The sequence below is a fragment of the Trichosurus vulpecula genome, chromosome 2 (genome assembly GCF_011100635.1).
Source record: "Trichosurus vulpecula isolate mTriVul1 chromosome 2, mTriVul1.pri, whole genome shotgun sequence".
Classification (NCBI taxonomy): domain Eukaryota; kingdom Metazoa; phylum Chordata; class Mammalia; order Diprotodontia; family Phalangeridae; genus Trichosurus; species Trichosurus vulpecula.
The window spans coordinates 459,693,171-459,718,191 of NC_050574.1; the positions used below are offsets into that span (position 1 = coordinate 459,693,171).

A 25,021-nucleotide genomic window follows, 5' to 3' on the forward strand; every position below is an offset into this window, starting at 1 on the left:
ATTTTACTGATAAGGCCATTGAGGCACAAAGAGGTGGAAAGTTCACACAGCTAGGGAGTACCTGAGAAAGGACTGAACTCAAGTCTTCCAGATTCTGAGTCTTGTGCTCTATTGATGGTGCTACCTAGTCATCTGGTAAATGGTGGTGATGGAGTTAGCAATCATCTATCCACATTGACTCATCCAGTTCTCCTTGCAACAAATTGTAAAGACTTGCAAAATAGCTGCCTATACAGTCTGTGGTCTTGAACCAGAGCTACTTAAGTGATCTATATGAAGATGACTTTGGAAAAATAAAATTAACATCTTTGGTTTTTACTTCAGTCATTTGTAGTCATATTTCCCTTCTCTTTACCTCCTCCCTTCTATAGAGTCATCCCTTAACATAAAGAAAAAATGCAAGTAAGAGGTATTTTAAAGACCACATGTACATTTAGATCTTACTTTCTCATTCCTTCTTCTCCTTTTCCTCCAAAATACATCTTCTGAGTTCTACAGCAATAACCTTTTATTTAGCATACATACATACATACACCTTAATATTACTCTGAACTCTCCAATCTAGTGCACCTTAGATTTGTCTTATTTCCAAGGATAGGTCAGTCTATAAGCATTTATTAATGTGCCACTATGTACCACATATCACTATGTGTTCAAGACAGCGCGTCAAGTGCTGGGCTTATGGAGAAAGACAAAAACACAGTCCCTGATCTCAAAGAGCTTATGTTCATCATTGTTGTGGCTGTTATTTTCTTTGGTTCTTCTCCTTCTCTCCTCTCCTCTGGAAGTGCAGGAACCACTCAGGGCCCAGTCCAATCCGTTCTGCTCTACATGGGACTTCTGAACCTCTCTATTTCTGACCTGGGTCAGTTTACCCCTTGTCAGATAACCTGGTGGTCTCCATTTCCCTGAGGTTCACCATATTAATGATAAACTGGGTCAGAAGGTACCATTTGGGCTGAATCTTGAAGGAAGCTAGAGAAGCCGGGGTGGAGGTTGGTGGGAAGGGGGCGGATAGCCAACCTCCCTGGATGCTGGAATGTTTGCTTTTGCCTACAGTTAGATGTTCCACTTTAGGAGCCTAGGGCGGGGGAGGGTTGAGAGGGGAGAGGAGGGTTATGGCTCTGCAGGATCAGGGTTACCTCTGCAAGGGAGCAGTGAGTCCTCCAAATAATACTCCCTCAGTCCCTAAAAGCAATTCCCACTCAGGCCAACTAAGAGAGCCAGAGCAAGCCCTGCTCTCCTATGATAATAACTAATAATAGCACCTCCACTTTTCTACAAAACTTCATGGTTCATGTCTTCCTTATGACCCTGTGAAATATTGAGAATACATAATCCTCATTTGAAAATTGAGGAAATAAGCCACTGTGGGGGTGGGGGGTGGGAAGGGAGTGCCTCACAGCTCAAAAGAGCAGCTTTGAATAACAAGGGGACAGTATCTGTCTCTCAACCAGTCTAAGTAACTGGCCTAGATCCACCTCTGCCCAGGGACTGTGTTTGCAGGCCTCTCTGGCCCTCAGCATCATCCTCAAACGCCAAACTTCCTTAGTCTCTACTACTACTGTACCCTGATTCACAGCAGCAGTGTCACAGCTCTTTTACTACTCACCCAGAAACAAGGACTCAGACCCTCTACCTGACAGCATTAGGACTTCATCTAGGAGCAGCTCCTTAGACACCTCTTGCCATTAGAACCTGACACTCGGTCAAAGCTTTGGCTCTTTGTGTTGGGGATCTTCTCACCTTAGGATGCTGCCTGGGAATTTGAGGAAGGCCCCTGGAGATAGGCTCACCAGGTACTTACAGAACCAAATGGCAACTTTATCTTCCTTCATCCTGGCACTTGAGAGAGAAATCATTTAGCTCTCTGTTATCAAGTACGTTTGTAGGTGAGAGCCCCAAACAAATATTTCTGTATCTTTATCCTATGGCTTCCCAGTTCCCATCTCTTCCTCTCCTTATTATTGTTATGCAGAATCCTTCCCTGATGTGCTAAACAAAAACACCCTTCTCTCATCTAAATCAGCTTTAATCCCTACCTTTCCCCCCCAACCTGAGGCCCTCTCACTGTTCTTAGTCCCCTCTTGCATTGTGCCTTATGGAGCCACTATTGACACAATTCATTTTACCTTACATGTTTTCCTCTCACACTCCTCCCATCTTTAATGCACAGAAACATAATTCCCACTAGGAAATCATCCCTGGCCACCCTCTCCAGTATTGGATGTATCTTTTCTCAATGGACCATGACCTTCCCCTCAGCCTTCTTTAGACCCTACTACTGCGGACAGTTCTCAGCAGCTCCTCTTACACTTCAGCCTTATATATTATCCTATTCAAATCCTGGCTGCAGTTATCTTTAGGATCTTAGGTGATTCTGCCCTTTCTCAAGGAATTCAGCAACGAGCTCGGTCTTGCTCTCTACTTCTACTCTTGCCCATATGTTTGAGAATATGATATCAATATGTATGCTGATGTCCCCTCAAACACCTTGGTTTCCCAGTTCATTTACTGCCTTCATGATCTGCATCTCCCTCTGATACACACGGTGATGGTCATGCCCCCTTTCTACCCATCACCTGTAAGTTCTCTCTCTATACAAGGGAAAACTGTCAAATTCCCCTATCTGACCACTATAGTTTCATGTCCACCCAAATCTTCCTTTATTTCACTCCTAAACTTATTCTTTGTGCTCACTGGAACCTCCAGTCACTTTACGTCTCTCTTCTCTCTCAGTCCATCCCCCCATCTCTGACCTCACTTTCTACCCTTTGACAGCCTGACTCTGTAGTCAAAGAGCTCAACTGTCTTCTCTTGTCTTCTATTTTCTAATCCTTCCCCACTTGTTTGATTACCGTCCGTGCCTTGTCAAACTCAACCCTGGGTCATCCCTATTAGCTTTCTTCTTTGTTCTTAATATAAGCTATAGAATGCCACTAAGAAAGCCTCATGACTATACCGAATGGATCCACTACAAATTTGTTATGTAATTTCAACCGAGCCAACACTACTGTAAATAAATTATTTTCTTCTTCCCCAATTGACTATTGCACTCCCCACCATTGCTTTTCCAAACATTCTCTTTTCTATCCAAGCTTCTTATATTATCCTTTCCATTGAGGACCTTAGATGCCTTTTCATATGCCTTTCCTCTTCTGCTTCATACCTCGAAACCCTCTGACATCACCATCTTTCCTCTTTTAATCCAGCCTCCGACAAAAGGAAGCAGTTTTCCCTACCAAAGTCAACGTCCATCATTTATGCTCTTGATTTCATTCCCTCAGCCTTCCTTCAGGAGATTGCCTCTTTAATAGTCCTCCCCGTTCCCTGCCAATGTTCAATCTCTCCCTCTCTATTGGTTCTATCCTTGATGCCTGCAAACATGTATACAGTATTCGCATCCTTTGAAAAAAAATTGAACAAAACAAACCCAAACCAAAACTTTACTTGTCCTTTACCATTTCTTCAGTCATTTGATCTCTTCTTCCCTTTCATAAGTGAATTCCAAAAAGACAATTTGTATGTATTTCTTCTACTTCTTTTTCTCCTCTACTTATCAATTCCTTGAATTTTGGTTATTATTTACCTTACTAGTCAATTGAATCTCCTCTTCAACAGGATAGCAGTGTTCTCTTAAATGCTTAATCTTCATCCTCCTTGACCTCTCTGAAGTATTTGTTCCTGTTGCCTAATTCCTCCTCCTGGATACTGCCTACTCCCTGGGTTTTCAGGACACTTCTTTCCCCTGGCTTTCATCCTACTTGTCTTGCTTCTCTTTCTCAGTTTCCTTTGCTAGGCCACATCCATTTCCAGCCCTCTAACTGAGGATGTTCCCTAATCTGAATTCTATCTCTAGCTCTCCAATTCTTATATTATTTAATCTGAGTTTAGGAAGGAAGTTATTTCTTACAATTGCCTTGCATTGGTCTAAAATGTGTTGTGGTATAACTCAGAGTTGATAACACAGTGGACAGAAAGTAGTATTTACATACTTTTTGCTTATAGCTAGTGAGATCTGCTTCCAGTTTTCTAACAGTGCAATACTCATGCATATTGAAAACATTTATATCTCCAGTACATTTCGTGCACATTCATATCTTGCGTGCTTTGGTGGTCAGTGTTATCTGCACTGAAGCCTTTCCAGAAGATTAGTTATTAGTATTTCCAATTTGTTAAAAAAAAATCTTGTCATGTCAGAACATGAAGGAGGGCCACTTGCTTTGTTGCCTTCCATGACAAGCTGATCATCTTGGTTTAAAGTAGGTCCAGCCTTCAACCCTATGCTGTCTCATCCATTTCTTAGAATCATAGGAATAGCTATATTACAGATGTCATGGTACTAAGACAATGGGTAGTATCTCCAGAGCCCAATTATTCAACATTCTCCTCCCCTCCCTTCTTAAATACTAAATAGTAAGGGTTTCTCTTTTGGCCATGAACCCTGAGGGTCTTCCCTTCCCTGTTCAATTTTTTTGAGTGTTGATTAAAGGGGCCATCCCTTGATTAACTTCTTAAAGAGGCCTATTCACTGAATGGGCATTCCCTCACTCACAGTGGGCACCTTAAAAGGCCTTAGCCTAAATGGGCCAGGGTCTCCCACTGCATCCTGAACCATCTCCAGTCATCCTGACGAATATCTGGCAACTGGATCCAGATGGCTCTGGAGGAGAAAGTGAGCTTGGTGACCTTGCACAGCCCTCCCTCACTCAGATCAAAGTCAACTGCAAGTCATGTCATCATTTCCTTGATGCCATCATCTGTTTCAAGAACAAAGGACAAACACAACAACAATTCAGCTTTCTGAGGGTCTTTCTAGGCCTTCATAGCTACCATAGTACTGTTGGGACAAAAAATCTCCACTATACAACACACTGGCTGACCTGACTTTTCCTCTTTCCCCTTCATCACGTATATGATTAGCCGAGCTTTGATTTGTTATTATTTTGGTTGTTTGTTGTTATTGTTGTAATTCTGTCTTGACATGGAGTGGTGCAGTATTTAAATTCATTATATAACTGGGATCTTTGTACTTCAAATAGCCCTGAGGGGAAGGAGAACTAGCCAGATGTAAAACTTCCATTTTGTAGATCTCAGTAAAATTTTCACTTGGGCTGTCATAATTTTACACTTTCTCAGGTTTGTCCTGAATTGTAGACTAAGCACCCTGGCGTCTCGACCTCTCTATGATCATCTGTTCCTCTTTATCAATCATGATTCAAAGGTAGCAGGGATAAGTGAAGGATTCTTTTCTTTCATTTTAGTTTTGTCGGGATTATCTTTTGAGTGCCTATAATAATAGTTCCCATAAAATATATTAAGCTCCCAATAATTCTGTAGTGTCAAGGAAAGTAAGAGCCTACATAATTTATATATAGAGAAAAGACAGAATTTCTCATTTCCATGAAGTAGCTTATCATAGCTATGAGAAAAAGTTGTTTTATTATCTGGTATACCTTTAAGTTAATTATTAATCCTTTAAAAAGTACATATACATTTATCCATATTATTTATATATTAACAAAATAATATTAAAATCATCAAAGACCTTACAGGTCATATAATCCAACTTTCCACCCAGGGTAAGCATCTTTAAGACATTCCGAATAGGTGAGCATCCTATATTCACTCCTTGAACATTTCCAGCAGAGATGCTCCCATGGAATGTGACTAGACTGACACCCATTCTATTTATGAACAGCTCTAATTGTTGTATGGCATCCAATATTTGTCTCCATGCTACTTCCAACTAGTGCTCTCACTTCCACCCCTTAAAGCTACATAGAGAAAACTAATGACGTCCATGCGATAACTCTTCAAATATTTGAAGACGGTCAACATGTCCACTCCAAGGTTTTGTTCTTTTATCTATAATTTTTTTCTTTTTCTACCATAAACACACATAGTTCCTTTAATTCATATGACATTTTTCCAGACCTTCACCATCTCCCCAAAATGCACTTTATAAAATTTGTCACCGTTCCTCCCCACCCATGCCTTTAAAATATGGTGACAGACAATGAAGATACTCTAACTCTAGTTTGGATAGTAGAGCATAATGGGGCTGTGATTTCTCTTGGTTTTGACATTTTATTATTATCAGCATGGCCATACTACACTGATGGTTCATAATGAATTTGCTGTCAAATACCCTCTTTCCCTCCAGTTGGTTACATAAACCACCAATAAGTCATATTTCTCTTTCCTATACTTTTGTACTTTAAAAAAGTCCCCCAAACTAGAATCCAGGACCTCACATTGAGCCCTGTTAAATTTCTCCATGTGATTTTTGTCTCATTATTTGAGACTTTTGAGGTCTTCAGTTTTTCATTAAGCAAATTGACTATCTCAGGTTTTTGTCATCTACAAATGTGACGTCTTCATTCAGGCCATTCATAAAAATACTCAACATGACAGATCCCTTGGAAAATGAATGGAATCCTCCTAACTGGTTGACAACAACCATTAATCAATGTCTTTGGGTGTGGCTGGCCAACTAACCAGGTAGTTATCTAATCATACTATTACTTAGCCCAACTATCTCCCTTTTGCCTACAAGGATACCATGAAGACTTTGTGAAATGCTTTGCTGAAATGGTCATTTCCTATAGTGACCTTATTAAAAAGTAGGAAATAGCAGTGTCTTGGCAAAACCAGAAATATCATAGTTTTAATTTGAAAAAAAAAGTGACAGGATTTTGATGACTATTCACTTAACAATCTGAAAAGATGGAAAAAAATAAATTTTCTCTATGTTTTGAAATGTCGCCCCCCTCCATAGATTTATAGCTCTTTCAATAAAAGTGACAACCCAAATTAATGTAAAAACCCACCACCCTTTGGTATTGTAGGAAAAACATTAAGCAAAGTGCCAAGTGAGCATCTAGCTAAATCATAAAATGAAGTTTCTGTGATGCTTTGTTATTTAAAATACTTTCCCCTCAAAGAGTAAGGGTGATAAATTGTGAAGACTATCCCAATACATTTTCAATTAAACGACTAAATTAATGTAGAGACATTTAATTAAAGTTCCACTAGTTTTTCCAAATGCTGTTAATTACATTGCTATCTAAAATTAAATCTCTTCAAAACCCCTTTTACATTTATTCTGCTCATCTGATACAGATATAATTAAAATGCTGGAAGTTCTCCTAAATGCATCCAAATATCGTAAATGAAAATATAAGAAACTGGGATTTCTGTAACTACTTAAGAAGCTGATATTTTAATGGGATGTATACAATCCTTGTTGAAAAGTGACAGGACACGCATACTCACAAACACACACATGCACACGTACACTCAGACCATCATCTCTACAAAGAAACTGGGCCCTTCCTATCATCAAAGCTGCATTCAGTACCACAGAAATATATGGTATTCAAAGGTTTTCAATGAGCAAATGATAAGAAATTTGTAAGACTTGGGGTAATTAAATTTAGGTACAAGGTGTACTGTGTTATGATAGCAGTATGGTGCCATTTTCTTAACAATAAAAATTCCCTAATGATAACCAGAGGAACACTCGGTAGGAGTGCTAATTCAGAATTCAGACCTACTGATACTGTGGCCAAACTCTCAGATGGAATATTTCCAAGGTTAGCAGTGCTAACTATATTCTGATATAAGTTATTCTCCTGTGAGAGAACACTGAATCCTAATAACCAAACTTGTTTAACTTAGCATTGAAAGCTTTTGCACACTGGCAAAAGAAAAGGCCCAACAATATTCCATGCCTCTCATGTTTTTCTTCTTTTCCTCTCAACCTGTTTCCACCTATAATAATCTGAAGGTCTCTGAGTGTGTCTGGATCCAGGAGTCATTGGAAATTAATATGGCTCTCCATTTATCTCCACATAGGCTCCCTTTACTGAAAATATTTTCTGTCAAGAAACAGGGAGTAAAATACTCCAGGTAAATGGGAAGTTGACCTTTCCTAGGGAGTCATAGTCCCAATATTTACTACCTGGGAGTCTTTGGGTAAGTTGTTTTACTTCCCTGAGCTTTCATTACCTCATTTGTAAAATGAGAGGTTGGACTGGACATGAGGTCCCTTCCAGTTGCAGCTATGATTTGAAGGCCAAGAGGACTTTACAGGAATGGACTGCCTGAGAGAGCTGTTCTTTTGCAAGCATTTTTCTTAATTCTATTTCAAAAATCAATACAAGAAATGATTGCCACTGTTATTAAGCATGATTCCAGAAGATATATAATGATGTATATTGTAGAATATGTTTATTTTTCAGACATGGCCAATTCAAGAATTTATTTTGCTTTACCATGTGTATATGTCATGAAGATTTTCTTTTTCTTTTTCAATGGGGAGGGCTTGAGAATATTAACTTCTGTTAATTGAAAAAAAAAATAAGTAAAAAAAAAGTTTAATTGATTTTTTATACCATATTTCTTGATACATACTTCCTCCCCCATACTGAACTCTCCTTGTAACAATGAAAAACAGTCAAGAAAAAGGCAGGACAAAGCAACCACTTCTGACAATGTGTGGTACTTTCCTTGAATTTTTTTCAATAGATGAGCAAATGTGACCACATATTTCTTAAATATTAACAAAGAATGTCTGTAAACACAGGATGGTAAAAATAAGATGAGGGTTCAACAAAACTTCGAAGTAACCAAAATTTATTCTTTGTGTCTTCCTGTCTCTGCACTCATCATCCTAATTCCTGGAATTGCAGCTCCATTTCAGGAGCACACTCTATCTCCCATTTGTACAGGGCCTAGCACCCAACTATCAGGGTTGGAAAGTGATCTGATAATAATGTATTAGTTAATGATGGATTAAGGTATTAATCCCCCCAGTGGTATTTGAATTTTAAGAGGGATGAAGTTAGAAATGAGAAAGATAACAAGGCCCAAGGAAAGTGTCAATGTCCAAACAAATGAAAGATCTTATTTTGATGCGTGTTCCCTAAATATTCTCTTTAACAGATGACATTGTGGCAACTGTAAAGTTATCCAGAATACTACAAGGCCACCTCAGAGAAATTAATAACACTAACAAAAAAGAAAAAAATATTATTTAGATGAGCCACCTTGGAAATACTGAGTGGATTTAAAATGAACTTTGCCTAGACTATAACAGACTGCTGAAAGTAAAGCCCTTCAAATCAATCCTTCAATATATATTTTGGACAGGTTTTGAAGAAGGGTAAAAATATGGACCTAGAATCATAAAGGAAGAGCATATTTGGCCACATGGTGTGCCACATTTGGGAAACTGATAAATGCTTTTAACAATCTCAAAAGGATATCTTTCTAATACCAATATTCTTCAGGAGATGCTGGATGGCAACAAATTAGGAAACACCATACTTTCTGAAGAATTAATATGACAAAGGATAATATAAAGAGCCCTATACATGCATGGAATCTGCAGCATGTTATCAATGACGAGTTGAATGTGAGGGGTAGAGAAAAAGAAATATGAAGTATCAGGAATAAGAATTATCCAGAAGTATCTAGAATTTACTGAACATAAAAATAACTCCTAAGAGGTCTGGGATACTAATTAGTAAGCATGAGACAGAGCCCAAGTACTCTACTGGTACATCCATGATAGAGGAAGATGACCAGGGCATTGGCTAGATCCTTTATGGAAAAAGCATGGACTAACAATGACAATAAGCAGTTTACATACATCCTTTCACCTGAGCCTTCCAGCAGTCCTGCGAGGGAGGTACTCGAGGTATTAAGATTTCTATTTTTTTAGATGGGAGAGGTGGTATGATTTAGTAGCTACCAAGGTGGCCTCAAAGCTAGTAAAATACGGTTTCAAGTCTCACCTCTAACATATGTTAGCTGCATGACTCCTAATCTCTCAGCTTCCAAGGCAAAGCTCTGAGTTAGGGGGACTTCATTTTTGTGAGTGTCAAAGACCCCTTTGGCCTTCTGGTGAGGCTTGTGGACCCCTCCTCAGAGTACTGGATTTTTTGAAAAGCACAATTGAAGGTATGCTAAATTTCAGTTAGAAGTTAGTGAAAATAAAGACCTAATTGTTTTCCATTCCAAGTTCACAGACCTCTCTCCCTCTCTACTCTTCACATAGGTAAAACTGAGGCTTAGGGAGGTTAAGGTAAAAAGAACCAAGTAAATAAGTTAAGTTGTGATTTGATCTGAAGTTCCTTCTGCCTTCAAGTCTGGCACACATGGCACCACCCTATGATCCACAGGGACAAGAATTATGAAAGACCCAAAAGCATGGAGTGATTGCAGGTATTTTTTTTTTCTTTCCATCAGCGAAGGGAGCTTCCACATCAATGAAACAACAGATACATCAAAGTCTCAAAGTATAAAGGTTAGAATTAAGATGAAATGGAGAATTTCAGGCAAGAGACAGGAAAGTAAGGGAAATATTTTGGGCATTGGAGTCTGTAAATTACACCACAAAGGGTGGTTGTCTCTAAATAAGGTCCCTCCTGATCATAATAGAAGCTGAGCAAATATGTCGGCCACCCTAACATTCTGCCAATCTATTGAGTCCTTTATGAGGAAATCCAGCACAGGCACATAAACCCCAGCAACAGTTGCAGCCAGGAACCTTCATGGTTGTCTCCAGAGCTATTTAAGTTTGCCTGCATTCCAGGAATTTTATTTTGTTCCAGGCAATATTGGACTAATGGGGTAAGTGCTGAGTAGGTGATGAGTAAAAAGCAGCCTTCTGCAGTTAATGCCTGAGAACTAACCACCAGGAAAAAGGCTGTAATTTTTTTAAGCATTTTTAAAAACTGTATCTTTGCACTCAGAGTGACTAATGATGAATGTAGAGGGAGATCTCTTACAGTTTTTCCTTATTAGGGAGACTTATAGTTGGTGAATCTCTTAATACATACATATGTCTTCACAAAACCATGCTCTAAGCCTTCCTTTAGTGCTTTTTTTTTCTCAAAATGGACCACAAATCAAAACGGTTGTTTCTTGTGTACAGAGAGGCTTATTCATGTAGCCATATAATTGAAATGCAGGTCATTAGCTATAAGAATCACGGCTGGTGATAATCGATAGATGTTATTAAACTGTTTTTTTAAAAAAAAGATAACCATTTAAAGATAATTGGTTTCCTTTGTGATTCTATGCATTTATTTATTCATTTAAAGTAACATCAAAAGAAAGAGTCCATAGGTTTTCCCAGATTGCCTAAGGGTTCCATGGACACAAAAAAGGTTAAGAAACTTTGATCTAGTAAAAGAAAAAAATTACTCCCAAGGTACGTGATCACCTTAGAATCAAATTTTTCAATCTGTACTTATGAGCCATTATGTATGATTTCTCTCACAGCTCTCTTTTAGAGATTTCAAAACATCTATTCCATCAGTCACTCTTTTGCACATAGTAAGCACATAAATACTTGTTCATTCATTCAGTCAGCATTTACTGAGTGCTTACTGTGGAAAAATAGGTACTGGTTGGGGAGGGGGGCCAGGAGCTGATGGGGAGATAGCAAGAAAGACATAGTTTTTACTTCTTAATGAAATTATGGTACAAATTGAGATGGCAGAGGACATACTTGTAAAATTGCTTTACCAAATATCAAGGCATATATTTTGATTTGGAGAGCCTTCTTAAGCTCTCCATAGACTTTTTCTACTTCATTCTCTGCCATAAATGCTAGTGCTTAAGCTGAAATTATTTTCATGGTGGTCCTCTTGCAAGTGCTGATCACTAGTGCTGAAAAATAAGATGAACAAATGTCCCATGAAATTGTTTGTTATTGTATTTGGAATTATAATAACTATCGACTCCTTTATTTGCCTTTCTAAGGAGAGCCTGTGAGCCACCCTTCTATTTAGCTTCCATCTTCTCATGTCATTTATAGTGAGAATGTCAAAATTTGATGTAATGCCTTTCTTCCAGTAGCATGTCCACTCACTGGGATCTGGACAAGAAGCTCACATTTAGAAGATCACTAGCTCAGTTAATATTAATAGATAATCTTAAAACTATTTGATTCTTAGCACCTCTGCCCCCTTTTCTGTGACTGCAGCTATCTACAGAAATAAAAGGGAACTTCATAGAATGGAGGGACATTTTGTATTTTTTTCCATACGAGTTGCCAAAGCCAAAGAATTTATCACCAAGTGGCCAATAGTGGTGATGAGCCTCTTTACATTTAGTGAGGGTGATCTTTGAAAAGCAGAGATAGTCTCTTAATGGAATTGTACTCGAGCACAGAAGACCCTGACAGAATCATGCTCCATTGTCATAACCTTTGAGACCCCAGCCATTTCATGATAAGGCAATGGAGTATGTCTTTATGTCATGGAGGAGATCTAGCATAAAACTAGACCTGTGAATGCTTTGGTATAGGGAGCTCCTGATGAGGAATTTCCTTTGCCAGTGCCAATTGGCACCTTCTCTGCAATTTATAGTCTTGTAGAATTGCCTGAAACCCTGAGGGATTAAAGATCACATAGCCAACGTGGCAGAGACAGAAACTAAATCCAGAACTTTTTGGTTTTGAGGTCAGCTCTCAATCTACTAGACTATGCTGTTTTTTTATCTATCTATCTATCTATCTATCTAATCTATCTAACCATATCTCTGTCATCTCCCTCTATATCTAATGTATATATATATATATATACATATATATATACATACGTATATATGTATGTATGTATGTCAGATACTGAAAATGGACAATGAATTGGTAGAAGAATTGAACAGGAGAAGGAATACTGGTTGTATTTTATTTGGGAAACTGGGAAGTTCTTTTAATGACCTCAAGATTCTCCTGGAAAGAAAGGACCATCTTTTTAACACCAATATTCTTCCATTGTTACATGGTTATGAGTCATAGAACATTTTAATCTCTAAAGAATTGAATTCGAGCGTCAATACAAGGGCAATGGTGAGATACAATTACACCATTAAAGACTACAATATGTTACAGACAAGTTATTATTAAGGAGAAGCAGTGGAAAGGTGTCATCAAAAAAACATGTTAATGAAAAAGCTGCAAAAGCAAAGGGTAAACCATGGATAGCCCGCTGCTCCATTGGTAACCTCATGTCAAGACAAAGCAAGGAAGGCCTTCAGCAGATTAGGTGGATCCAAGAACTTATGGGAGAACACGGACAAGAGGCACACAAGATGGGCAGGCATAGGTGGGTTAATAATTAGATGATGTATCTATATTGATGAGATTATAGATCCATTTGAATATTTTCTGAATATCATTATTATAAGTTTCGGTGAACATAATTACCACTCCTCTTTGTCGAGAAATTCTTAACGTGTCAGCATACTACTCTTCCTTGATACATTATGAACAGCTTCTGTGGTGATCCATAAATAATAATTCTAAAGCAACTGCAACGTAACTCAAACATAATTAAGACACAGACATTGCCCTTACACACATTGAATTCTAATAGAGAAGATATGCTACAAAATATATTGTAAAATTACAAAAATTGCTATAAAATAACTATAAAGTAGGCTTGACTAATACAATGTAGCATGATGTAGGGAAAGGGCTCTGGATTTGGAACAAGAAGACCTGGTTTTAAATACTAGCTCTGCCACCTACTACTGCAGAACCTCATGCAAGTCACTTAATAATCATAGATTCATTCATCAGTGAAATGAAATCTTTCTTTCTCCTTATCTGTGATAAGTCAAAATTCATACATTCCTATTTATGAATACAAATACGAAGGAGATGCAGAAGAAAGAAACAGCCGGAATTAGGTCACACAAAATATGTTATGTCTTAATCTTACAAGAAAGGATTTTCTTATGACTATTCCATATTAGCATACTAAAAACCCAGCAATTTTTTAGACTAGTTCTTCCTATTTCATTCAGGCTGAAAATGTAGTGACTACTCTTTGGCCCCATCTGACTGCCAATTTGCATGGAAACTTTGACCTGCTCTGTTTCCGACCTGGGCCACTTTGTCTCTCTTTAGGTGGGTCGGTTGGTGGTCTCCCACTCCCAGGAGCACTGGAGTGCTAAATTGGATGGGTATTCCCAACCAGTTTTAGCCCTACTACAGCTTAGAACTCAGAGCTCAAGCTATCCATCAGCCTCCGTATCCTCAGGAGCAGGGATTGGGGCATGCACCTCCATGCTGGGTCAAAAGATTCATTTTGTCTGTGAAGTACTTCCTAACTGGAACCATTAAGTAGAGAACTACAAAATGTCAGACATGGGAGGGAACGTCAGAAATACGATTAGTCCTCACACGTCATTTTGTAGAAGAGGAAAATGAAATACAGATAGGTGGAGTTTCATGCACCAGGTTGCACAGCTACTTAGTAGCAGAAGCAAGACTGGAACCCAGTTACTTTAGAATTATTTTCAAGTTTTTTCATATAAACATGTTGTAAATTTTTTACTGAATTATAACTCCTCAGCCTCCATGTTGTCTATACACCAAATGTTCATCCAGTATATAGTTGAATAAAGGGTCAAAATCCTTGTTGAACAGACATCAGAACACCAGAACTACCCAAGAGGTTGAGACAATCCTATTCCTACCTTCTGGGCCTTCTTCTACCTTTAAAACATGTGTTGGGGATGGGAGCAAGTGACCTAGAATTCTTTGTGCTGTTGCATTAATTAGAATATCAGAAGAATAGCTACCATTTATATAGGGCTTGAAGGTTCACAAAGGACTTTGTACGTGGTATCTCACAACTCTGGGAGGTAGGCGATATTGTTATTTGCATTTTACAAATGAGGAAACTGAGGCAGGGGGTTTAAGTGACGTGCTTGGATACGTTCTCCACTCCCCCCAGTTCCCTTTCTCAGCTTCCTTGTGTGCGCTGCCTTCCCCTACTATATTATAAACTCCTTGATGCATGGACTGTCTTTGTTTTTATTTATATTTGAATCTCCAGTTCTTAGCAAAATGCCTTGGATATAGTTAGTGCTGACTAAATGTTCACTGATTGAGTAATGGAGTTTGTAGTTTACCTTGGAGGCAACAATGAACTTCTAAAGACTGACTCCTTTACGGATGCCTTCACCTCATGGAGGCTGTGACTACAGGACAGGGACTAGGGAGAGCAGTGTCAGGGGACAAGAGCTCAGCAAAACTCCCAAGATAAGGAGGCCTATGTTTTTCCTTCTCTTCTCCCTCACCCCCTGCGTTAAGGCGCTGTGCTGTTGTACACTGCCACGAGTCCTGAATTCTAGGAATCTTTCTTGTCATTCTTGTATACTGTTACCATCCTCTTTCCTAGTGTGAGGTATTTCCCACAGGGTTTAACAAATATGTTAAACTGTTTTGCTGTTGCATAGATTGGCTTGCATTTAGATTGCATTCGTGTTTGTCTCAGAATGCAAACTTAGTAATAACTAACATTCATAGAACACTTTCAGGTTTGAAAAGTGCTTTTCAAGTATCTCATTTTTATCCTCCCAATTCCTCTGGGAGTAGGTGATATCATTTTCTCCACTTTTACAGAAGAGAAAACTGAGGCAGACTAAGGTAGGTCACTTACCTGGAGTTACACAGCTAGCATGTGTCTAAGTTCTGTTCTTCCTGAATCCCAGCCCAGCACTATCCACTGGGCTACCTGGATGCCTTTAATGGGGGTAGGAAGTCTATTGTCTTTTTTGGGGGGGTTAACTTCTTCAATCAAAGTACTGAAGAAAGAATCAGGCACCCAGTGGGAATTTCATAAATGTTTACTGAGGATTAAACAAATTGGTCAGAGCCACTTGCTGGTGAAGCTAAAGCTAAGAATCCAAGTTTCTTGACCTCTGGTCTAATGCTCTTCCAAACGGACTACTCTGCTCTTGCTCAAGAGTAAACATCTCTGGCCAAAAGACAAAACATGATTATCAAGTCAGGTTTATATCTTTCTCCATGAGTAGGAAGCTGAGCCAAATGCAAGGCTCCCGAGGACTTCAAAGAGAGCTCAGTGATTGGATCATCCCTGCAGGAGTCCAGCTTTAGAAAAGAATATGGAAAAACACACAACAAAACCTCACTAGGCATGCCCCTTTACTCCCCAATCAAACTTTTTTTTTTAATACAACTGAAGCAGGTATTCTGTTCCAAAAGAGCAGGATTTTTCCAGGCTATGTGTTAACAAAAGCCTGGGGCACACGATCTCCTTGTATTTCCTTTAAATTAGGCCCTGGATGCCTGTGTTCATTGCACATGAAGCCCAGGTTGTAGGTTATACACTTACACATACACACACACACACACACACACACACCTTTCATGCTTGATCATAGATGGCATTAAGGATTTAGGATAGTGCCCTTCCCCCACTCTTGCTCCTCACTGCTCCCAATACGTAATGTTTCCACTATTTAGCCATTGCACTAAGTGATGTTCTAGCTGTAGAAGTCAGCTAGGGTTTCCAATTTTTCTCCTCCCCCCCATTAATTCCATTTAGGTAAAAAACAAAAACAGCAGAATACAACTCTCCGATGCTACAAGGAACCTTAACAGTCTCTGAATTCTACAGCTATTCTCAACATTTTTGAACATGGTGCCTTGTATGATATTAAATCATTAATCCTTGAAGCCTGCTATTCTCGTGAAGAAGGTGAGTAGGTGGCAAATATTACTATTCCTACGGCACAGTGGTGAAATTTCATTAATGGCATAGATCAGGGAATTCAGCTTCTATTTGATCCTATTTGAAACCACTTTTTTTCCCCTCCTTAAAAGATAAAAAGAAATGCACAGCCATCTTTTTTGATATACTTCTTTTTTTTTATAAAGGGATTTCTTTTTTGGGGTGTGTGTGTGTGAAGAAAGGCTTCTGAAAACCATAAAAATAGAAAGTAAGCTAAGTTTTGAAATTAAATTAGGAGATGAGAAAAATAAGGCCAGAGGTAATTTTCTGGCCACACCTTCTGGTTGAAAGGTGCTTTGTTTAAATTCGGCTGATGCATTCAAGTAATTTATTTGAAATAACCATACTCCCTTAAAATAGAGAGAAAAGGAAGGGTGATATCTTTTTTCCTAAGGGAACAATACCACACAATTATATGCATTTTAATATGATTTCTATTTCCCCATTAATTTACACATAAGATGTCCACATTGTAATCAAAATTGTAATCTACTTTCAAAACTTACACTTCTATTCTCCTACACAGTGTTTGTTATATAGTAGGTGTTTAATGAATTCATGAATCTGATTGAATTCTCCATCAATCACTATAAGTTGATCCCAGTAGATTATAAAGATAAACAAATCTTAGAATTTATCAATGTTAGATGCTCTTGTTGGATTTAAAAAAAAATAAAAAGAACCTATGTAGTCAACACTAAAATGAAAGAAGAAAGTAAATTCTGATTGCAAATCATAATTTCCAAATGCCCAAAGAGAGTTCAAGGAGGCATCATGGTTTTAGAGGAGCATAGGAAGGACTTTCCAACATGCCAGATACTGAGTTCTCAGGTAGAAGATGAGTGATGCAGGAAAGAGAGCATCAGAACAAGACATGGGAGAGCTAGATTCTCATTCTGGTCCGCCTTCTAACAAGTTGTGATCTTGGCCAAGGTCCTTGACATCTTTAGAGTCCTCATTTTCCTCATTTTTTAAGAAAGAATTTGGATTGACTTTCGTAGCAGAGACTGGACCTATGATTGAATCGTCACAGGGGAATCCCAGACAAGGAAACTCTCTTTGATGGCATGTTCTCTGCAACTTAAAAGTCCTAGTGTTGCCTAGAACCCTGAAAGGTTAAATAAATTGCCCAGAATAGCAAAACCAGTCTGTGTGTCAGGGGTGGGATTTGAACTCAGCTTTTCCTAACTGATGGTTGCTTTCTTACCATTACGCCTCAAAGCTTCTCTTCCCTAATAGATGGAAATACTATAAGGTTGCCATTGAAACTCAACAACTGGGCCATGAATAACAATTGCTTGGGAGATGTAGACCATTGACATGGATGAAAATAGAATTAGCCCTATCTCTCAAAAGCTTGTGATCTAATAGCAGGGGGTAGGACAGGATAATGGTGATAATTAGTTGTTGTTCAGTTGTTTTAGTTGCGTCTGACTCTTCATGGCCCCGTTTGGGGTTTGCTTGGCAAAGATGCTGGAAGGTTTGCCATTTCCTCTTCCAGCCCATTTTACAGATAAGGAAACCGAGGCAAACAAGGTTAAGCAACTTGCGCAGGGTCACACGGCTAGTAAGCCTCTGAGGTCAGATTCGAACTCAGAGAGATGTCAGCCTTCCTGACTCCAGGCCAGGCACTCTATCCACTGTGCCACCTCGCTGTCCCAATGGAAATAATAGCTAGCATTTACATAGTGAGTGACTTAAAATTCTGCATTTTCCATACAGTAACTCTTCTGAACCTTACAGAAACACTGTCGCAGCTGCGGTATATATTATTAGCCCCATTTTACGGATGAGGAAGCTGAGGCCCAGAGACATTCAGTGACTTGCCCATGACGTGAGACAGGATTCAGACCAAATCTTAGCACGTCCAACAGCAGATGCCTCTATCTATTGCTATGTAGGCAAATATGTTTGACATAAGGTAGAATGGGTCATGGGAAAAAAGATGGAGCCAGACAAAGAAATACAAGAAAATTTGAGGAAGAATCAGATTCAGGTAGGGAGATCAATCAGGAAATCTTGGATAAAATGGAAATATTGGAAAAAAAATCCTGGAGCTTGAAGACAGTAAGCTTTTGAACATTCCAATAAGCAAACTGGAATTATACTGAACTGAAGCTTAGGACATACTACAGGCAAAGCAAAATATAAGTTTTAGGGGATTTTTGAGGCTTTTTCATAGTTTAGCTATATCTAGATATATATTATATCTATGTCTATATTTGACAAATTATTATGATAGTCATTAAAAGGCTATGTCATGAACGTACTATCTCTAAAAGCTGATAACACCGCTTTTTGCTTTTGATATAAAAAGTTGTGTCATTATATAAAAAAAGATTTTGTATTATTGATTAAAAAATAATGTAAGTGGGGGAAAATGTGATTGGAGTTTAAGGGAAATAAAAGGAAGAATTAAAAGAGAAAGGGATAAGATATACAGATGTGAACCAGAAAAACAACAAATGGTTCTTTTCATTTTTTCCCTGTAATTTATCTATTATAGCTCTGCAAGATTTAAAGGTTGAAAAGGATCTTAAGAAATCATTGAGTTCTAGTCTGTCCACCCTCATTTTACTGAAGGCTGAGAAAGTTGAAGTGACTTGTCCAGGGTCACAGAGATAGCAGAGCCTCCTCTTCTGACTCCAAACCAAGGTCTCTTTTCACTCCCACAACATTGCCTCTGGTGGAGAATCATAAATATCTCTGCTTGAGATTTCAATAATTTCACCTTGTTCCTGACATTCTCAAATTTTGCAACAACAGTTAAATAAACCAGAGGGTAGGGATTAGGAAACACGGTTGAAAGTTCAAAACAGGATCTTGGAAAGCCAAAATTGTTAGCTCTTGGATTTAACTTAGAACTGAATATGTCAATCTCTCTCTCTCTCTTTCTCTCTCTCTCTCTGGATAAAAAAGTTGATAAAAATAAGCACTTTATAGTATTATTGTTAGGTTAATGTGTTTTATGTCCCATAGGTGGTTTTAAAATATTTAGTATTGTTAGTTAGTCATGGCTTTCCTAAGGAAAACCCCTAGAAAAGTTCATCTTTTAGGTTGTATTTGAGAAATATCTTATTTTTTGTATTTTATATATTTTTTTATATAAGAAAAGACACATTTCTTATCACTGTTATGTATCTATTTGCATGTCATTGGCAGATGTAGAAACCTTTTAAAAAACAAACAAAAGCACAATTCAAACACAGGTCAAGGTTATAAACTGCAGTTTCTAGTTAATAAGCAAAGGAATAATCTCTCTTTCCCTTCCTCCCTCCTTATCTCTCTCTCTCTCTATCTCTGTCTCTCTCTCTGTCTCCCTCCAAATACACATGTATTTGCCATTGATGTTTATAAAGTTGCTTTAATACCAATGTTCAGCCATAAGTGTACGTCCATTTATCAAGATCAGGTCAAGCTTAACTGAATTAGCTATATGTTATCAAGCAACCACCTGCCCTTCATTTTCTAAAAGACTTATTTTTTCTCAGATTCAAAATTCCTATTTCTTAACATGTCCAAGGAAACATTTTATAGCTTAGATTTTGAGACAGTTTTAGCACACAGGACAGAGACAGTTTTATCAATGCTTTGGACTGATTTTGCTGAGATACCTAATAAAACAACCCAAATTAAATTACAAAGAACTTTTTTTAGAGGATAATGGTAAAACATCCAGGAAAGAATAGGAATAATTACACTGAAGTTTGGTTTCAAAGCATATCTCACTGAAGCTTCCAGAGGCTTCTTATTTTACTCAAAAAAAAAAAAGAAACTTTAAGTAATTCATCTTCCTTTGGGCACATGAATGACATTTCACTGTGATGTGATTATAAGAAACAAAATCCCTCAGAGATGCTGCCTTAAAATATTTCTCTTTATAATGTTCTGAGCTCGACAAACCTTGGTAGAAAACAGAATACTCTTAATTATGAATAAATTAACTAAATTAGTAACATGAGATGGATATGCAATTAAGGGACTGTTAATTGAAACTGGAAACACAGCTGTATACGGCTTAGAGATGAATCACACCAGTAATGACGCAGATGTTTATAAAATGTGATTATGTTTAGTGGGAGCACAGTGCCGCAGCTCTCTAGCCCATTCTTATATTGTGTCATTGAAATGCTTTTTAAACCCGTGAACACCAGGAATCAGGATCTCAGGGACAGCAAATGAGGCTCCCTGGATATGCGAATTAGTGTTGTCTCAATGTCAGCAATTTGATTCTCTAGCTTTCAAAGAATGTAGATATGGAGCCAACAACAAACATCTGTTAGTTGTATGGTCCTCAAAAAACAACCAAAAAAAAAGTTGCTGGCAAACCAGTGCCTGCTTAAATCTGGGAAAGACAGTAAAGTATCTGTAAACAGTAACACTGCTGTGTGAATGTAAAAAACACTTAAAGAATGAAGCCTGGAGGCACAATGCAGTCCAACTTGTCTAGAAGTGGTAAATACACCCTCTGCTGGCAGATTTCTCTAGATTCGTTTACCATTTTGGGCAATCAACCCAGAGATAAGAAAACCGTCTTCATAATTAAGGGGAGCAATGGGAAAATGCTTTAATTAAACTCACCATATGTTTAAATGCATTAAGGTTGGTCATATTTTCACACCTCTGTACAGCTCCGATCTTGTTCCTCATTCCCCCTTATTCAGGTATACACATGCAATTCGATGCTATGAAACAACACTTTGCATTTGTGCTTGAAAGAAAAAAAAACCAACAACCTGAAGTGTTCCTCTGAAAAACGATAAAGGTTTGGGTCAGGGAGCTGGAAGGCAATGGAATAGCTGAGTTACAGCTGCGGTCCTCACAGTCCAAAGGGTGTGAGACATAATAGGTCAATTCAGTAGCTAAAACCAACAAAGTCCATATTCTTGGCCAAAGGCACAATTTTTCAGCACAGCTCATAATCTCCAAATTACATCAGGCAGTCTGCTGCTTTTAAAACTATTAGAACCTATACTGTCCTTATGGAAAAATGCTATTTGTCATTGAAAGCTTTATTTCCCACTTTCTCTCCAAATTAGACAACTAGCTTTTCCCTGATCTCACTCTATACTCCCCCACTTCTGTGTTCACAGTTGATGCACTACCATGCCTGGAACACATTCCTTCTTCGTCTCCATCTGCTGAAATCCTTCTCTTCCTTCAAGGCCCAGCTTAAATAATAAAGCGTCCTTTATCCTTTCCCACTCTGTCCCCCCTCCCATTCCTGCCCCCTCCTACTTCCCCCACCCCCCCGCTGGTGAGCTCTCTCTTCAAACATTCATAAAGTAGTTGGTTTTGATCTTCTTCGACACATTCCACCTTACATTGGGCTCATTTGTTATATGCTGTATCCCCTCAACCCCTAAATATTTAGTAAAAATCCTAAAGATTTTTATCTCTACTTGTATACTCAGCACATAGTACATGTTTAATAAATGTTTGTTGACTGACTGCGTGATAGAATTAGATTTGTCCTTGAAAAATATAATTTGTTTAAAATAAAGCAAAATCTTTGCATCCTACTTCCTCACTTCGGCCCCACTTTTGAAGGGTATTGGAAAAAGAACAGAAAAAAAGCAAAGGAATGATGCAAGTAATTGGGAAATGAGGGAGTGGATCTCAAACATATTTGCTGAATTTCCAGCTATTTTAAGGTCAGTTGAGGGTTTCTATGTTTGATTAGCTGTGGACAGATAGCTGTCAATTATTTGTTTAAACATATTATATGGAATAAACTAGCAAAAGAAGTTTAAAAATGTAAAACTATACATATTTACTAAATATTGACCTCAAATGTGCTAACTTGAGCACTCATTCGCTATCATACAAGCTCCAATTTGTCCAGATTTCATTACTTGAAGGGACATCATATAATTCCATATAGAGGTATAAAAGCTGAGTACTGCAGAATCAAGACATTCAAATTGTGGTGCTAGAGAAGACTTTTGAGAGTCTCTGGAGATCAAATCAGTTAAAACTTAAATTAATTCAGGCTATTCACTGGAAGGTCAAATACTGAAGCTGAAGCTTAAATAGTTTGATCACATAATGGGAAGATAGGATTCATTGGAAAAGGCCAAAGGCAAAAGGAAAAGGAGGTGGCAGAGGATGAGTGGGATAGATGGTATCATGGAAACAATGAACACAAACTTGGACAGACTTTGAGGGATAGTGGAGCACAGAAGGGCCTAGTGAGCTACGGTCCATGGGATCACGAAGAGTCAGACATGGCTGAACAATAACAGGTGAGTATATGTACACTGAATAATATTCAAGTATATTTTGGGCAGCCAGATGGCACAGTGGACAGAGTGCTAGGCCTGGAGTCAGGAAGGTTCAAATCTGGCCTCAGACACTTACTAGCTGTGTGACCCTGGGCAAGTCAGTTAACTCTATTTGACTCAGTTTCCTCATCTGTAAAATAAGCTGGAGAAATGACAAACCACTTCGGTATCTTTGCCAAGAAAACCCCAAAGGGGGTCACAAAGAGTCAGACATGACTGAAACAACTGGACATGAACAACAAAGTATATTTTTCTAAATATCCTATCATCACCATAAACTCAATTTATATAGGTTTTTAAAAGTTTACAAGGCATTTTCCTCACCACAATCCTAGGATGCAGTTTATATATGTACAATAATTCCCATTTTACAGGTAGGGAAATCATGGCTCAGAGAGATCCTGAGAGAGAACAATTAACTTGTTCAAGTTACCCACATTGTAAGCCTCTGAATATGGATGTAGACACAGGTCTGCTTTTAAGACCACTGTTTTACTTAGAAGACAAATTGTTTGTGATGATGGCTGCAAACGATGTCGCTGTAAGTGATAGTTGCAAAGCTAGTCTCCCTCATCTTTTACTACCTTGGACCCTATTATTAATACTTCAAACTCTGAAATCGCATGTCAAAATCTATCTGTAAATCTACTTTTCTCACACTTTGACCAGCCTGTAGTGGAACCTACCAGCAAGCTGAACCTCGTCCCTTCCCTGGCACCTAGCACATGCAGTGGACACTTAATGAATGTCGCTTGAATGAAATTATGTTGGAAAAAATCATAGTTCTGTCATTTTAGCCACTGCACTGTTCATTTACACCTGCAGGCTTAGTCTTGCCCTTGCCTTGACACTAGATTCTGCCTTGACAGGAATTATATAAAAAGCCTTTAGCTCAGATAGTCTTTGACTTCATAATAAGGTTCATATCCCTTTGTTATAATTGCTGATATCTTGACTAGCTGATCCATCCACTTGTAATTTTAAACCTTGTTACTTCTGATGTTTAAAACCACCCTGCTCACTTCTAAATCTTGCAATCTTGCTTAATTTCCTCTATCTCCCAACTCTGTGCCTCAGTACTAGTCATCCCCCTGCCCCCGTACCCCCATTGCCAACTTGGAATTCTCTCCTCACCACTGTCTACTGGCTTCCCTGGTTTCCTTCAAGACTCAGTTGAAATCTTATCTTCCTCAGGCCTTTACCATTCCCCACCATGGCTAGGGCCTTCCCCTGAAGATTACCCTTCATCTATCCTGTATATATCTTGTCCATATATAATTGTTGGCATATTGGCTTTCCCATTAGAAATGTGAGTTCTTGACCATATTCTGGCCTTTAGAAACCACTGTTCTCTACACTACAGGTAAAGAAAATTTGGGATATTTAGGCAGTTTGCAGCTATTAGAAGTCATCATACAAGGAACCCATATTGGGTTTGGAGAAGCAGAGGTCAGTAGCAATGGTCAGAAACAAATGAATCAGAAACCTAGGTCAGCACCCGCAATGTGGACCAGCAGACTAGTAAGTCTCAGAGGTCAGGAACAAGCAGGAGGTCCAGAATTCAGTCAGGTAGTCAACAAACATTCATTAAGCATTCGGTATATCTCAGGCATTGTGCTTTTAATGTATTAATTGTGTATTTTAAAAAATCACAGTTATTTGTTTGTAGCATTGTTCCTCACTAGTCTGTAAACTCCACGAAAGACGCAGGCCCATCTCTTACCTAAGCTTTGTGTCTCCTTCAGGACATAGCCTAGTGCTCTACACATATTAGGAACTTGATAAACGTTTGCTGAATGAAGGGATAAATAAAACTCTCATCCAGCCTCCCTCACTATTTCCTCATCTGGTTGAATTTTATAATAATAGCTAACATTTATATGAGGGATACTATACACCAGGCACTGTGCTAAACATGTTATAATATTATTTCATTTGATCCTCACAACACTGGGAGGCAGTTGCTATCACTATTTTCACTTTACAGATGAGGAAACTGTGGCAAACAGAGGCTAAGTGACTTGCCCAAGGTCACACAGCTGGATTTGAAGTCAGATATTCCTGACTTCCACTAGGTGTCCCTGACAAAATACATCTAGCAGAAATATCCTTGAAGAAGACAGGTCATTATCTCAATTCGTCTCTTTACTTTGTGTGCACACACATAACTAG

The 25,021-nt window shown here is 38.4% G+C and overlaps 1 protein-coding gene across 6 annotated transcripts in view; it reads right to left on the reverse strand.

Annotated features, from left to right (window-relative positions):
* DMD (dystrophin) overlaps positions 1-25,021 on the reverse strand; it is a 1,925,924-nt gene that overhangs the window by 295,942 nt on the left and 1,604,961 nt on the right. The gene's annotated exons all lie outside the window — the stretch shown is intronic.